The sequence below is a fragment of the Euleptes europaea genome, chromosome 4 (assembly GCF_029931775.1).
Source record: "Euleptes europaea isolate rEulEur1 chromosome 4, rEulEur1.hap1, whole genome shotgun sequence".
Taxonomy (NCBI): domain Eukaryota; kingdom Metazoa; phylum Chordata; class Lepidosauria; order Squamata; family Sphaerodactylidae; genus Euleptes; species Euleptes europaea.
In genome coordinates, this window is record NC_079315.1 from 96420964 (window position 1) to 96436454 (window position 15491).

The 15491-nt window shown below is 43.8% G+C and overlaps 1 protein-coding gene across 5 annotated transcripts in view; it reads left to right on the forward strand.

Annotated features, from left to right (window-relative positions):
- Positions 1-15491, forward strand: part of PDE4D (phosphodiesterase 4D) — a 687791-nt gene that overhangs the window by 501537 nt on the left and 170763 nt on the right. The window lies entirely within an intron of this gene.

The following is a 15491-nucleotide window of genomic DNA, read 5'->3' on the forward strand; positions in this document are numbered from 1 at the left end:
GTAAGGTGGTAGTAGTCCAATGGCTTTTTAAAAATCTTGCTCTTATTTTTCTTGCGTTTAATAGACCAAATGTTGACAGATATTATGAAATGGGAGAGAAATCAGGCCACGGTAGATAGAAAGAGAAATTCTGTTTCATGAATTTTCCTTTTAAAACTCTAAATGGGGGTGGGGTGGGGGGGAAATCAGTGTATTTTCATTCTTTTTTCATGAAAGAGGCCTGGACTAGAACCACCAAGAAAGTTATTCTTATTTAATTTTCCTGAACAGTTTTCAGTTTTAATGTTATGGTTCTGTTTTTAAAATGAGACTTTTCAGGACTTCTGGTCAGGAAGGGCAACTTCTCTGCTACTTATGTGCATCTTAATTTATTCCTAGATGCTCTGCCCTTCAGTCACATTTAGTTATGGCATCCTTCGTAAGATGCATGCTCCAGAGGCACAACAGAAACCTTTCAGTGGCATTTTATGAAGCTATATGATTTGTTCTATTTTTTGCTATAATTGTGAGATGATTTCATTCACAAAATGTTTCTGGTCTTTTGCGTGTGCGTGCATGCACTCCACTTGCGTAGTCATTGGGGGGGGAAGCAAAAAAAAAATCTCTATCTGTATCTTAGAATGTCAGTTTTTTAAGCGTGGGTCTCCCTATTAAACTCACAGAGGGACAATAAAGTAGTCACAGTGGCTAACGTCACTAAAAGTTTTTTTTTAAGGAGATCAAGGTAAGTCACTGATCCTTTCTGTATACAAGTGTCATGCTTCTGGCATGACATCGCAAAGAAGCGTTTGGATTTGGAGTCAAATTACGTCAGGCACACCCTTCGGCACGGCTGGTAATCTCGTAGTAAACTGTCGCCAGCTCTTCAGTGTAAGCACACAAAGGGGCTACCCTCAGAGAACCACAGACCGCACGCTGCAGTCGTCAGACCTTATTCAGGCAAAACCCAGACTGACGTCAAAGATACTTTCCCTCAGTTGTGGAGACCAGACCAGGCTCTGTATCTTCAAGTTATTGCCTGTTCCAAAAAACAAAAGGGGGAGAAAAAACCCTGCATTCCCTTCCTCTTTTTCATTTAGCCTTCTGTAAAAGGCAACGATTGCGAGCTGCCTCTTCTTTCATAAGCAGCCTTACACTGTTCATTGTTTCACTAGTTCACACAATTTAATAATAACTGATAAAATTGCAGCTTGTATTAGGGACAATTTTAAGTGCAGGTTCAGGAGGGTCTAGTTCATTGTCCCCCCCCCCCCGGCATTGAGTAGTAGATAGTAGTAAGCGTAACTGTTGTCATTTGTGGTAAGCAATTGTTATCTGACCTGTAGTCTCATTCTTTCTTTTAAGGTGCAAGTTATGCACTGCAGGCATTTCCATTCTTTCTTTGTCTGACAATAAGTAGGCAAGTTTGTGTTTTGTATATAACGTGTTTGTTGGCAGTTGCTACATGAGTTTGGTTGTATACTGATCTTATTACTTTTGTTTATTCCCTGTACCTGTTTTTGTGCTGGTTGTGGACCGTAATAACATTTTAATGTAGTGAGTAAGTAGGCAAGGTTATCTTTTTCATAATATTCCAGCAAATTGCTCATTGAGTGATCACTGACGTTGTCTTTGAGACTTGTTATATTTTTGTCTCACTCTTCAAGGAGCTTGGAGGGAGCAACAGCTCTCCAGGGTCTCAGCCGAGGTCTTTCACAACACCTACTTGCCTAGTCTCTTTAACTGGAGAAGCCCGGGATTGAACCTGGGACCTTCTGCATGCCATGCAGATGCTCTGCCATTGAGCCACAGCCCCTCCCCTTCATGGCTGAGGTGGGGATTCAAATTTGGGTATCCTCAGTCCAAGTCCAACATGTCCCTATGCCACAATCACTTCTCTTACTTCTCTCACTTCTCTTACATAGCCAGTGTGGAATTCCCAAAATGGCAGCCCAGTTTCTGCCCTGTCCTTCTTTCCTTTCTCCATCCATTTATCAGTTCACGTAATTGGGGTTGTACATCCTGGTGATCTATTGCTGCAGAATTTGGAATCTATACTGTTGGCTCTTTTCTACCTTTGGCCACCCAAACTGGCTATATCAGGGATCATGGGACATGCATGGACAAAAGCCACATGGGACGGCTGTAATAAGGAGGGGAATTGGAAGAGTAAGCAAAAAAGCTCGCTGAATCCAACCGCATATGACTATCTATGGCTGTGGTGAGAATACTTGTGACCAGCCACCTTGCTGAAGCTAAGTAGGTATGAGTCTAGTCAGAACTTGGATGGTAGACCTCCTGGGAACCTAGTTTATGGCTCCTTGATTTATGTGGTGGAAGAAATGCTGGATATCAATGTAATTAATAAAGTCATTTGGGTAATGCCTGGGTAATACGTGCTGAGATGCAAAATACATGATCAGCCACACAGTATGATGTGTCTGCTGGACCGCAATGCTTTAGATTGCAGATGGGAGTCACATGCTTGGACACTGTCATATGTTAACAAGAAAATTGCTCCCTCCATATTAAATGCTAGTCTGAAAGAAAGTTAGATGAGAATCTTCTCTGAATCAACCCAATTTTGTGCATGCAGGGTTTTCTTGTTGGGGGTAAGGAGAGAGAGAATTGAAGCATTGGATTACCCACGTTTAGCTCAGATACATCATGCAGCGCTGATGGCTTGGTATAGCAGATTTTACATCCCACTGACCTGTTGTATCTGAAAGCGCCCAGTTCTTGAAAGAAGTGGCCACTTTGAAAGTACATGAGGCAGTAGACTAACGGTAGAGTGATTTAAAAAACCACAGTGCTTACAGTGATCAGGGTATCCCATCAGCTGATGATATAGTTTGAGAGATAATTTGTGATGCCTTTGTCTTCATCCGGGGGTAATTCTAGTAAGTCCCAACGGACAGATAAGATACAGCTAGAGTCAACACCTTTAAATCCAATTGATTTTAATGGAAGAGATTTTAAGTACGTACTTAAGTCTCCCATTGAAATCAGTGGAATTAGCTGGACCGTGTCCTAAATGTTTGGGGATTATTGTTTTAATAAGCCCTTGCTGACTCAAAAGGAATTTGCATTACCTATGACTGATATATCTGCCAAGATGGCTCTTACAATGATAAAATTGACGCTGCTTCTTCGCTTCTTGCCAGCAGAGGAACAGTGTTTTCTTTCTTTCTTTCTTTCCCCCTGTTCTTAGACCAAGGTCTTGAACAATAAAACAGTGTTTTGTGTTATAACTTCATGGTGTCAATGTGCAGTTGTTCCTTTGGGAGATAGGTTGTAATGACATCTGATCCCCCCCCCCCCCGCATTATTATTAACATTTTATAATACGCGCCATATCTAGGTGCCTGGGAAAGGAGCAGAAGGAAATAACTCTCTCTCTCTCGTTCACTCGCTTGCGCTCTCTCTCTCTCTCTCTCTCTCTCTCTCTCTCTCTCTCTCTCTCTCTCTCTCTCTCTCTCTCTCTCTCTCTCTCTCTTCTCTCTCTCTCTCCTCCCCCCCAACTTGTTAGGGGTGATGAACAGTTGAACTTGGAACAGATAGACTTCTGTCCATGCCCTGTCTGTGCAAAGGACCCTTGTGTGGCTTTGGGCAGGTCTGTCAGTCTCTGTTCTCCATCTTGCAAAGAGGAGTAATAGCCAGTGTTGTATAGTGGTTATAGCGTTGGACTAGGATCTGGGAGACCCAGGTTTGAGTCCCCACTCTGCCATGGAAGTTCACTTGGGGACCTTGGGCCAATTGCGTAGAAAGGGAGAAAGATGCTATAAGCTGCTTTGGTTCCCCACTGGAAAGAAAAGCGGGATATAAAATCTAAATAAATAAATAAAACAATAGTGTCCTTCAGAACGGTATGTGGTAGAAAGTGCTGTCAAGTTGCAGCCAACCTTTTGCAGCCCTGTAGGGGTTTCAAGGCAAAAGGTGAAACATGTGGCTTGCCATTGCCTGTCTCTGCATAGTAACCCCGGATTCCTCCCATTCAGGTACTAACCAGAGCCTACCCGGCTTAGCTTCTGAGATGTGACAAGATCAGGCTAACCTGTGCCCTCCAGATCAAGGCACAGAATGGTATAAAGTACAATAAAGAATGGAAACCAAATTACAGTCTAAATGAGATGTATTAAAATATATGCAAACACTGGAGAACCATATTATAAATGTCAAATTTATAATCAGCAACTGCCCGTTCACGTGCTTTCTCCGTTGTGGCTCCCACCTTGTGGAATGGCCTGTCTGAGGAGGTCAGGAAAGCACCCACTCCCCTGGCCTTCCACAAACTATGCAAAACTGAACGATTCAAGAGGACTTTTTTGCACAAATAGTTAGGTTGGATAGTACAAAATGGTTTCACAAACATACTTGGATTGATGATTGGGACTTGTGGTCTTTACTGCTGTATATAGGGCATTGTAAGTAGGTTCCTATTATGTAGTTTCTATACCACTTAATGTGTCATGTTAAAACTTATCCTATGCTTCTGTTTCTTTCTGGTGGTCCCAGACTTCTAATGTCCTAGTGCATTAGTTATTGAATATCCCATTTGGTTGATTGTACTGACTCACTTTGTGTTATCTGCCTTGAGTCCCTGTGAGAAAGACGGACTATAAATAGCTAAATAAATAACTGGTATTTGAACTTCAAGAGCCCCGTGGCGCAGAGTGGTAAGCTGCAGCATTGCAGTCCAAGCTCTGCTCACGACCTGAATTCGATCCCAACGGAAGTTGGTTATCAGGTAGCCGGCTCAAGGTTGACTCAGCCTTCCATCCTTCCGAGATCGGTCAAATTAGTAACCAGCTTGCTGGGGGTAAAGGGAAGATGACTGGGGAAGGCACTGGCAAGCCACCCCGCAAACTGCCTAGAAAACGTTGGGATGTGACGTCACCCCATGGGTCAGTAATGACCCGGTGCTTGCACAGGGGACCTTTACCTTTTTTATTTGAACTGCAAACTTACTTGGCTTGATTGATCATCATCATCATATGGCACCATCAATGTGCACAGCCCTTTGGAGAATACAAGAAGACAGGTCCTTATCCTTATGAGTTTACAATCTGACAGCAGATAGCACCTTGACTGGAGCGACACTCCACCTTGACTGGAGCGACACTCTGAAGAGGGGAAGAAATGTGTGTTAATTTCAGTTCCACGTGCATAGGTTTAATTTCAGTAGGGAGGGGGAGCTAAGGAGTTGTCCCAAAGGTTTCATGGGAAAGGGTTTAAAGAAGGATTTAAAAGGAAGTGAGAGATAAGGTGTAGACAAGCAAAGAGGTGATCAGAATGTAAATCAGATGATTTTACATAGGGAGTGAAGAGAAAGAGCACTATTTTCGCAATACTGTAATGGGAGAAGAAACAGGATTTATTGCTGGAAGCAGATTGATATGGAACATGGAAGCAGATTGATATGGGGGCAAAACAATTAGAATAATCAAAGACAAAGAGAAGACTTTGTTCCTGTTTTAGAGGGTGGATCATTATTGGTGGATATGGAGAGTGTATAAGGAGAAGAGGAAGGAAGGTGGCACAGTGGAGTTCGATCTTGTCAGATCTTGGAAGCTAAGCAGGGTTGGTACTTGGATGGGAGACCACCAAGGAAGGCAATGGCAAACCACTTCTACTTCTCACTTGCCTTGGAAACCCCTTGCTGGGGTCACCATAAGTCAGTTACAATTTGACAGCACATACATATGTACAAGGAGAGGAGGGCATGATAGGAAAGACAAGGAGTTCAATCTTGGATACATTGAGGCTGTTGGACAAGCAGATGGAGATGCAGGAATTAATGAAGAGGGGAAGTAAAGGGTGTATTATGATGTTAGCCTCCCTATGCCCGGCTTCACAGGGGAGGGCGAGATATAAATAAAAGTTGTTGTTATTGTAGGTATAGGATTTGCATGTAGGTATAGGATTTGGGGAGGCCACCCAGGGATAGGGAATAACTCGGGGGGGGGGGGCTTCTCAAAAGAAAAACTGGTGAGTTGGTCAATCCTTTACATGACAGAGTTCAAGACACAATCATCAGCAGTTCAACCAAAAGAAGTCAAGAATTAGATGAACACTAGTTAACTGTCCATATTGCTCCTGGTAAATTTCTGCTTCCTAGTTTTTTCTTTCTCCCTTTCCATGGCTTGTTTCCTCTATCAGCAACTTCTCCCTCAATTATTCATCCACACTGCCCCCTCACCACCATGCTCTTCAATGGCTTATTGATTCTCATAGGACGCATAAGAGATAGCCAGGTAGATGGTTCACTGTCAGGAACAGCTGGTGATCACCATTGGATAATCAATGGGGAAGAAAGCCCTTAGCATTAACAGCTGGGAGGGCAACATTAGAGCCAAAGAGCATCTCAGTCAGCATTGTGAAATGAGGTTGCTAATTGGTTAGCACCCCAGATGTGGGCATAGTGTGCTGATGTTCGCAGAGTGCTCAGGCAGCAACCCCATGCTTTCACCGTAAAGACTGAGATATCTCTTCCTTCCACTCCTTCTGTAGCCTCTAAACCATTTCTGTTAAGGATGGGTCTTCCCTTCTACCTTCAATTGTACCATAACAGGATTGCTGCCAGAGACTCATGCCAGAGGATGCTGCTGGGATCCATCTCCTCTATCCAACAAACACAGATGTAATTTGCCAGTTGACTTTCGGTAAATATGGGATTAATTTACTCATTTGCACGCATCGTTCTCTGCTTTGTAGTACATAGCATAGCCAGTTTACTTTAAAAAAAAAAACTGCTTAAAAGAGGCATCATTTCACATTCTACTTGAAAGCAAAAATTGTGCTGAACTCTCGTTTTGGCTTTGAAGTGCACATCAGGTACCTGCTTCATGAGCAGCTTTAGATCCAAGACCGAATCTGCAGGGTTTTGAATGATTTGGATGACATCCAAAGTGACATATACAATCCTAGGTGAAACTTCTGCCTCCAGACTCCTGGAAATAAATGGCCTTATTAGTGGAGCCGACAATAGCATTCATACCACAACACCACGGGTCGAAACAGCCACTTCTCCGTCATCACAGCTAGTGATGCTTTGCGTTACCGTTTGAAGTTCTTCATTGGACATACAGTTCTCATTTTAGTTCATGTGGTTATCTGCAGTTTTTTTAGTTTGAGATCATTGTTGAACTTTTAGCCTATATCTGAAATATTTGCTGTCCTTCCCAGTTTATATTATTCATGCTTTGCTCAAGATTTGGAATGATTTGCAATGCCCTGGTTTGGCTTGCTGTGTGTTCTTTTTCTTTTTCTTATTGTTGGCAAAATGTTTGCTCTTCTCCAATCATTGGTAACATCAGATTTACTTGAGTACTGACCTGGATGGCCCAGGCTAGCCTGATCTCGTCAGATCTCAGAAGCTAAGCAAGGTCGGTCCTGGCTAGTACTTGGATGGGAGAAAAGAAAGGAAAACCAGGGTCGCTATTCAGAGGAAGGCAATGGCAAACCACCTCTTTTAGACTCTTGCCTTGAAAACCCTACTGCATTGCCAAAATTAGGCTGCGACTTAACAGCACTATACACACACATATCCAATTGTAACAGCTAGCGTTCCTCAGGTATCTCTAGCTGACTCCCCAGTGCGGTGTAGTAGTTAAGAGTGGTGGTTTGGAGCAGTGGATGCTAATCTGGAGAAACCGGTTTGATTCCCCACTCCTCCACATGAGTGGCGGATGCTAATCTGGTGAACCAGGTTGGTTTCCCCACTCATCCACATGAAGCCAGCTGGGTGACTTTGGGCTAGTCACAGCTCTCTTAGAGTTCTCTCAGCCCCACCTACCTCACAGGGTGTCTGTTGTGGGGAGGGGAAGGGAAGATGATTGTAAGATGATTTGATTCTTCCTTAAGTGGTAGGGAAAGTCAGCTTATAAAAACCAACTCTTCTTCTTCACTGGGCTTGCTGATTGGACTTTGCCCAGATCATCCCTTATTCTGTGAAAAACCTTTTTCCTCATCTTGCTCTGTGACGTTTCCATCACTGTGGTGTGGCCAGATCTCCTCACAGATTTCCTCCTGCCTAGTCCGAGCAGGGCAGCAGACAGCCCTAATGTAAATTTGTTGTTTTCCCCCTCCGTAAATTGTCCCGAAACCACTATGTTATAACTGTACATTAACTAAGAAACCATTGAGTCTCACGTGAGAAGACATGTGATATGCATATTTCACCCTCATGTGGATGACAGCCCATCAAGCACTGCTTGTACTGAACTTCCACAGATCCCATGGGGTCTAGAGTCTCATTAGAATGAACAATATTTATGGGGGCAAGCTGGCCGAAGCCGACCGAAGTGGGCCAAGCGGTGTTGGCAACACCCTAGGACCGCTAGACTTGGAACCCAAGCCACCACAGCAATGACAATGATGGGCATACATTTGCCCATTGTCTCCTCTCCTCCTAAGCCAAGCTATGAGCTTTTGTGAGCCACAGCTCACTTCCTCAGATTCAGATGGTACTAGCAATCTTTCTTGCTAGGGGTCAGTCTTTCTTGCTGGTGACTCCAGGGCCAAATCTGACTTCCTTGGTGATATCATCTGGTCTTCCTGAAAAGGGTGTGGATTAGCAACACATATGGCTATGGGTCGGAGGGAAGGCGGCATGGTGTAGCTCGATCTTGTCAGATCTCAGAAGCTAAGCAGGGTTGGTACTTGGAAGGGAGACCACTAAAGAAGGCTGTGCAGAGGAAAGCAATGGCAAACCTCTTCTGCTTCTCACTTGCCTTGAAAAACCCTTGCTGGGGTGTCAGGACTGAAACCACCCAGCAGGGAACACCTGGAACTCTGAGTAACCATCTCAAAACCTGGCAAAGCCACCAAGTCACTTGCCCCATGAGTTCCACGGTGATTCCTGCTCACACAGTAACCAAACCAGGTATAATACAAATATGTATTGTTAGAATTTCAGTAGATTCTCTAGTAGGTGAAAAAGTATAATGCATAAAATACCTGCAGTGAAGGTGGTAATTCTACTGTGAAAAATCTGATTATACAGAGCAGAAGAATAATCCAGATTATGGCACAATACAACATGCTAACCTTAACCCCCCTATACCCAATTATAGGCTTTCCTCTTCACCATGAGATGATACACTGCAACCAATGAGAGCCTTCCCCCTTAGGAATATTCCAGAAAACACTCTCAACTACCCGTCACATCCTTTTACCACAGCTGGACCTGCTTTCCTAAAGGACTCTTAATTAACACGTTCCACTGCTAGAGTTGCCAGCTGCAGGTTGGGAAATACCTGGATATTTTGGTGGGGAGGATGGAGCCTGAGGAGGGCAAGGTTTGGGGAGGGGAGGGACTTCAGTGGGGTATAATGTCATAGAGTCCACCTTCCAAAGTAGCCATTTTCTCCAGGGGAAATGATCTCTGTCACCTGGAGATCAGTTGTAATAGCGGGAGATCTCCAGCCACCACCTGGAGGTTGGCAACTCTATCCACTGCCCAACCTTGGGAGCAATAAGGAGAGTAATCTGTAATGTTATGTGTAACAGTGCAGCAGCAATGTTTATGCGACTGAAGAAAAATAATATTGAAATAGGAATTACTGGATGACCTATCTCGCTATTCATGATTGTAATTGATTTGAAATGCATGCCCCTATAGCCTTGAGGACGCAACACAGACTGTTGCTTTAAATAGACTTGGAATATCGCTGCAGAATACTACACTTTGTAACTCTATACAGGCAATTGAAATTGTATGAGTCTCTTGCTACTGTTGAACAATTGTACAAGCAATTTGTTACTTTTGCATGTCACGTTGTGTTGATATTTTGTATATATGGATATAGATAGAATTAGGTATAGATAGATTTTTGTATTTTGATAGTCTCACGTCACGTTGTAGTGGTGCGTATTAAATCTGTAATTGTCAGTTTCGTACACATATGGCCAGAGTTGCTGTTTATTTTAGATAGACCACCTGGAGGTTGGCAACCCTATCCACTGCCCAACCTTGGAAGCGATAAGGACCTTTGATTCCCAACCAGGTGTGCCTGCTTAGCCTGCCTGGGCCTTCCAATATTCAAGTTAACCCCTAGGTGGAATGAGGGTGACATTGCATCACATAGGGTCACCATAAGTCAGTGGCAACTTGACGGCATTTTATGTATGGCTGTAGGCTGTGGAGCTTTGACGCATTAGCCTCATACCACCTTATTAAAATGGTTGTCTAGCAAAACAAGTTGCTGAACCAGGGCTTTAGTCCTTACCACCACCCCCCCGGTGTTCAAATTACTGATAGGCAAAAACCCTTTCTCTTCTTGCAGATTATATTGGAATGTCTCTCACATGAGAATTTGAGGGAAATCCAAATTTACATATTACCAAATCTCAATTTACATTAGTATGTTAGAGGGGTGGGGATATAAACAAAAGCATCTGCAGAAGGGAAAAAAAACCATTTAAAAATATTTTCTTGTGCATTCCCTTTCTTTATTCCCTATGCCTTAAGCCATTTTTTAAAAAATAGATAAAAGCGAGTGATAAAATTCACCAACACCAGGCAATCAGCTAAAAAAACCTGCTTTGCTTGATCTTACCATACTTTAGTAGATCGAGCGTTTTTATGATCAGTTTGCAAAATGGAAATCTGATCGCACAAGCCTAGCATTCTGTGATTTTATTGAAGATTAAGCTGGAACTCTTAAAGAATATAGTGTCAAATGTTTATGCATGAATGGTTCTAAGTTAGGGTTGCCAGCTCTGGGTTGGGAAATACCTGGAGATTTTTGGGGCAGAGCCTGAGGAGGGCGGGGTTTGGGGAGGGGAGGGACTTCAATGCCATAGAGTCCAATGGCCAAAGTGGCCATTTTTCTCCAGGGGAACTGATCTCTATCAGCTGGAGATCAGTTGTCATAGCGGGAGATCTCCAGCCACCACCTGGAGGTTGGCAACCCTATTCTAAGTAGACAGTGTACACCCCCTCAGCACACACAGGCGCACACACTTCACAATCTGAAACAAAGGACCAAACTTAACAAGACGCTGACAGGTCTGTGACTGGATCTCTCAAATATTTTAATAGAAACAAAAACAGTTCCCACATTCAGATTCGGTCTATTGTATAGGTTAGGGTTTAGCGCTTTTGCCCTGTGCCATTTCCTCAGTTTCAAATGTTTCCTCCCCCACACACACACACACACAACTTGCTCCATTGGTTATATCATACAAGTGACATACTGGCAGTGTGGAAGTTTCCCCACCCTAGGGTTGCCAACCTCCAGGTGGTGGCTGGAGATCTACCGCTATTACAACTGATCTCCAGGCGACAGAGATCAGTTCCTCTGGAGAAAATGGGTGCCTTGGAAGGCGGACTCTATGACATTATATCCCATTGAAGTCCCTCCCCTCTCCAAACCCTGGTTTCTTCAGGCTTCACCCCCAAAACCTCCAGGTATTTCCCAACCCGGAGCTGGCAACCATACCCCAACCCATGAATAGGGCAAATAGCTGTTTCAGGAAGTTGTATAGATCAGAAAAATATCACTTCCTTTTCCGTACTATGGTCCTGATCTAAGTTGTTCCCTAGACACACTATTTACCATTAAAAATTACTGCCTCATCTAGTTTGGTCCTTAATTTTATTCTTAGACTTTGTGGGTTCAAAGGTTGTGTTGTGTGTCCTTCATGATGAGATTTTTTTTGTTTATTCCTTAATAATAATTTCACTTCATTTCTCTCTGTCATTTGTTTTTGTCTGAAAAATGTCTAGTTCACCATCTGTTTCATTATATGGTTGAGACTTTATTGAGAATGTATAACTTGTAGAAATACTGTGCATACAGTGGAAGTACGAATGTGTTGCCTGGCAAAGGTGGTTAAGATTATAGCTGTGTCTGTGTTAACTACAGAAAGGTTTCAGAGAAAATAAGTATTTACCCTATTCATCTATTTACAGAATGTTCCATAGGTGATTTTAGGCTCTTAAAATTTGTGAGGGTTGCCAACTGTCTGGAGAACAAAAATTGCCCCTTTAACAGAGGCTTAATGGGAAGTTCTGGACCAGGTTATGTTATTAACCTCTATGCCAGATAATTTGAAATGTAGTGTCGGAGAAGAGTTTTACAGGTACCGTGGACTGCCAAAAAGACAAATAAGTGGGTTCTAGATCAAATAAACCTGAACTCTTCCTAGGAGCTAAAATTACTAAACTGAGGCTGTCATACTTGGGTCACATTATGAGAAGACAAGAGTCACTGGAAAAGACAATAATGCTAGGAAAAGTGGAAGTCATCAGGAAAGGAGGAAGACCCAACATGAGATGGATTGACTCAAACAAGGAAGCCACGGCCCTTAGTTTGCAAGACCTGAGTAAGGCTGTTTATGACAGGATGTTTTGGAGGTCATTAATTCATTGGGTCACCATAAGTTGGAAGCGACTAGATGTCACTTAACATACACATGCCAGGAAATGGTTCAACTGCCTACTTCTATACATTATACCTGTATTAAAGGGACAGGCCTGTTGGGAACCCTGGTGTAGTGTAGTAGATTTTCAGAGTATGGTCTGGAAGAGCCAGGTTCAAATTCCTACTCTGCCACAGAAGCTTGTTGGATGAACTTGGGCCAGCCACATGATCTCATCCTAACCAACATCACAGAGTGGTTGATGTGAAGATAACATGGAGGATGGGAGAATGATCTTGTAAGCCACCTTGGGGTCCCGTTGGAGGGGGGTGGGAAGCAGGGTATAAATATCTAAATTAAATTAAAATAATTTCATGGCTGTGTTATATTTTCTAGCATTCAGTCCTGTGACTGATTGGTAGAGGGCACAACCCTCACTTCAATGGAATATGGTGCTCTTGTACACTTCAGCAAGGCTCTTGCAAGAGAATTTGCCAGGAGATTGTGCCCCATAGATCAGAACCCTTTCTGCCAATAAGAACTGGTCATCTGAAGTGGATGTAGGGTTGCCAGACCCCTGCCGGGGGTGGGGAATCTCCCACTTGGGCCCTCTCTCCCTGGTGCCATCCATCCAGCTGGCGAGAGTCTTACCAGGCCCAAACTAAGGCCTAGGCCTTGACGTCATCGGCACATTGACATCACTTCCGGAAGTGACATCATCATGTTGCCAATGATGTGGGAGACACTCTGGTACTTGGGAAAAACTTAGGCTTACCAGGTCCCTTTGCTCCATCAGCGGGAGCTCCTCAGCAGTGCGCGACGCGTGCGACTGCCGCACAACATCACTTCTGGGTTTACTTGGAAGCGACACAGATGCTCTATCAATCTCTGCTGAAACTCTATGGTTTCCATAGAGTTTCGGCAGAGGTTGCCAGAGCTTCCGCGTCGCGCAGGCGTGTGTGCATGTATTGCCCGCCAGCCCCCAGCTGGTTGGCGGGCAGTCCGGTGGATTGGTGGGATTGGTTGGCGGGCAGCCCGGTAGGATTGGCGGGCACCTGGTAACCCTAGAAAAACTCTATGGTAAAAACAGCTTCAACCATAGGGTTTTTGCCCAGATACCAGAGTGTTTCCCTCACTGACGGCAACGTGATGACATCACTCCCGGAAGTTATGTCAATGTGCTCACCCTAAGTAGCTGTCGTCTTTGGTCCCATGATGTCAGTTGTCTTTTTCTTTTGTATTTTTTAAAAAATTAAGTAATATTAGAATTTTATTATCTCCTTTTGTTGGACAGTCCGTTTTTTATAGACTCAGACCATGAACTATGGATGGCCATAAAGGCCGGAAAGGTACCTGTGTAGTTTTGAAAAGCACTTCTCACTCTCAGCTGTGTGCCGCTTGTCTCTCATGTGTCCATAGATTTTATTGAACTCGACACTGCTACGTCTGTCACTTTCTGAATTATTTGTGAGAAGGAGCAGTGGTATTTTACAGACAATGACCTTCTGAATTAAATATGAACATTAAAAAGTCAAAAGTGTCAAAACTGCAGTAACTGTGTAAAATAGCTATTTACTCCGGTGCTCAAAGATGGGGTAGTTCTGAAATCCAATATCTATTTATTCAGAGACTCTGAGCATTCAATTTTTTTGTTTGTTTGTTGATTCGAGTGGTGCTGGGAGGTCAGGGGCTGGTTTAGCTGTAACTGAAACTGTTTGACTTTGGTTCTGGATCAGGCCGAGTAAAGTTCAATAACTGGCTGTCTGTCTCTATATCATTTACACTTGATGGGGTGGCACAACTTAGAGCCCATTCCTGGGGGAGGGGGGAAGCCGCAGCAGTTGGGACAGTGCAGCTGAGAAGCCTCCTCAGAGGATTCCTGGCCGTCACGGAGGGGGGGAAAGCCACTGAGGAAAAACGGCCTTTCCCCCCCCCCATGGGGAAAGCAGGACTGTGCCACCTAAAAAGGTGGCGCAGGACCGCCGGCATCCTGGGAACCATTCCCAGGGTGAAAGTGGTTTGGAAACTGCCTAAAGGCACCTCGCCCCCCCCCCCCCGGAACATCCTGGAAACACCTCCCGGGATGCCAGCGCAGCGATTTGCGATGGGAGAACCCTGGCAGAAGGCCCTGCCAGTGCTTGAGCCCCGCGCTGCAGCGTGGCATCCCAGGGTCAGGGGGGATGCACTCCATGGTGGCGTAAATGGCCATTATCCTGGGATGACCGGGCACTTACGCCGCCACGGGGTCACATCGTCTCCCAAGTCGCCTCGCCCCCCCTTTCAGGAATGCACAGTTAATGATCTAAATTGTTACAGCCGTCAGTCATAAATCCTCAGTATTATGATGTATATAGAAGATAAAAATAGTTTCCATACTTTAATAGTTGGGAAGGTATTTTAATTGATACTATTTAATTAAAGCATGTTATACCAGGATAGCAGGATTGACACTTCCCAGTCCTCTAAAATGACAGAGTACAGAAACAGAGACAAACAAAATCAAGTCAAAATCCTCTCAGACGTTAGTTTTACGTAGTCTTGATTCATTCTGTTTGCAGCCAATAATGTGCTAAATGTGTTTTACATTTCTGTTCTAGCTCAGAAAAAAAATAAGGAAAGCTTGCCCTGTACATTTTGGAGAAGGGGAGGCCTGTGTTCATTTTTGAAATTCCAAAAGTGAAGCGGGATAAAATATGACCCAAGAAGGCCACTCTTGTGGAGGCAAGGAGGGAAAATGCATTCTTTCCCAACAATAAATGGAAATATGGCCCTTAAGGGATCAATGCCTCATGTGCTTGAGTGGCTCCTCCCTGCCTGTCTACATTATTCTCAGGCACACTTTTACTGACATATTCGGTGAGATTTTTGAAAAAAATACATTGCAGGGAATGCGAAAGAGCGCTGCTCACTGAACTGGCAGTGTGAGAAACCTAGAAATGAGAAAAGCCATTCAGAACAGCATTTAATAAGTTCGTGCTGGCGGTTTCTAAATTTATAGTCACTCGTGAATACTTACTCCAAAGACAAAATCGATGTGACTGCTGAATTATTAATCTAAAACAATTTCATTCAGAGATGATCTATTTCTTTCCCATATGTATACATTGCAATAACAAGGTGGAGGATCCAGCCTCTAGGTACATTGC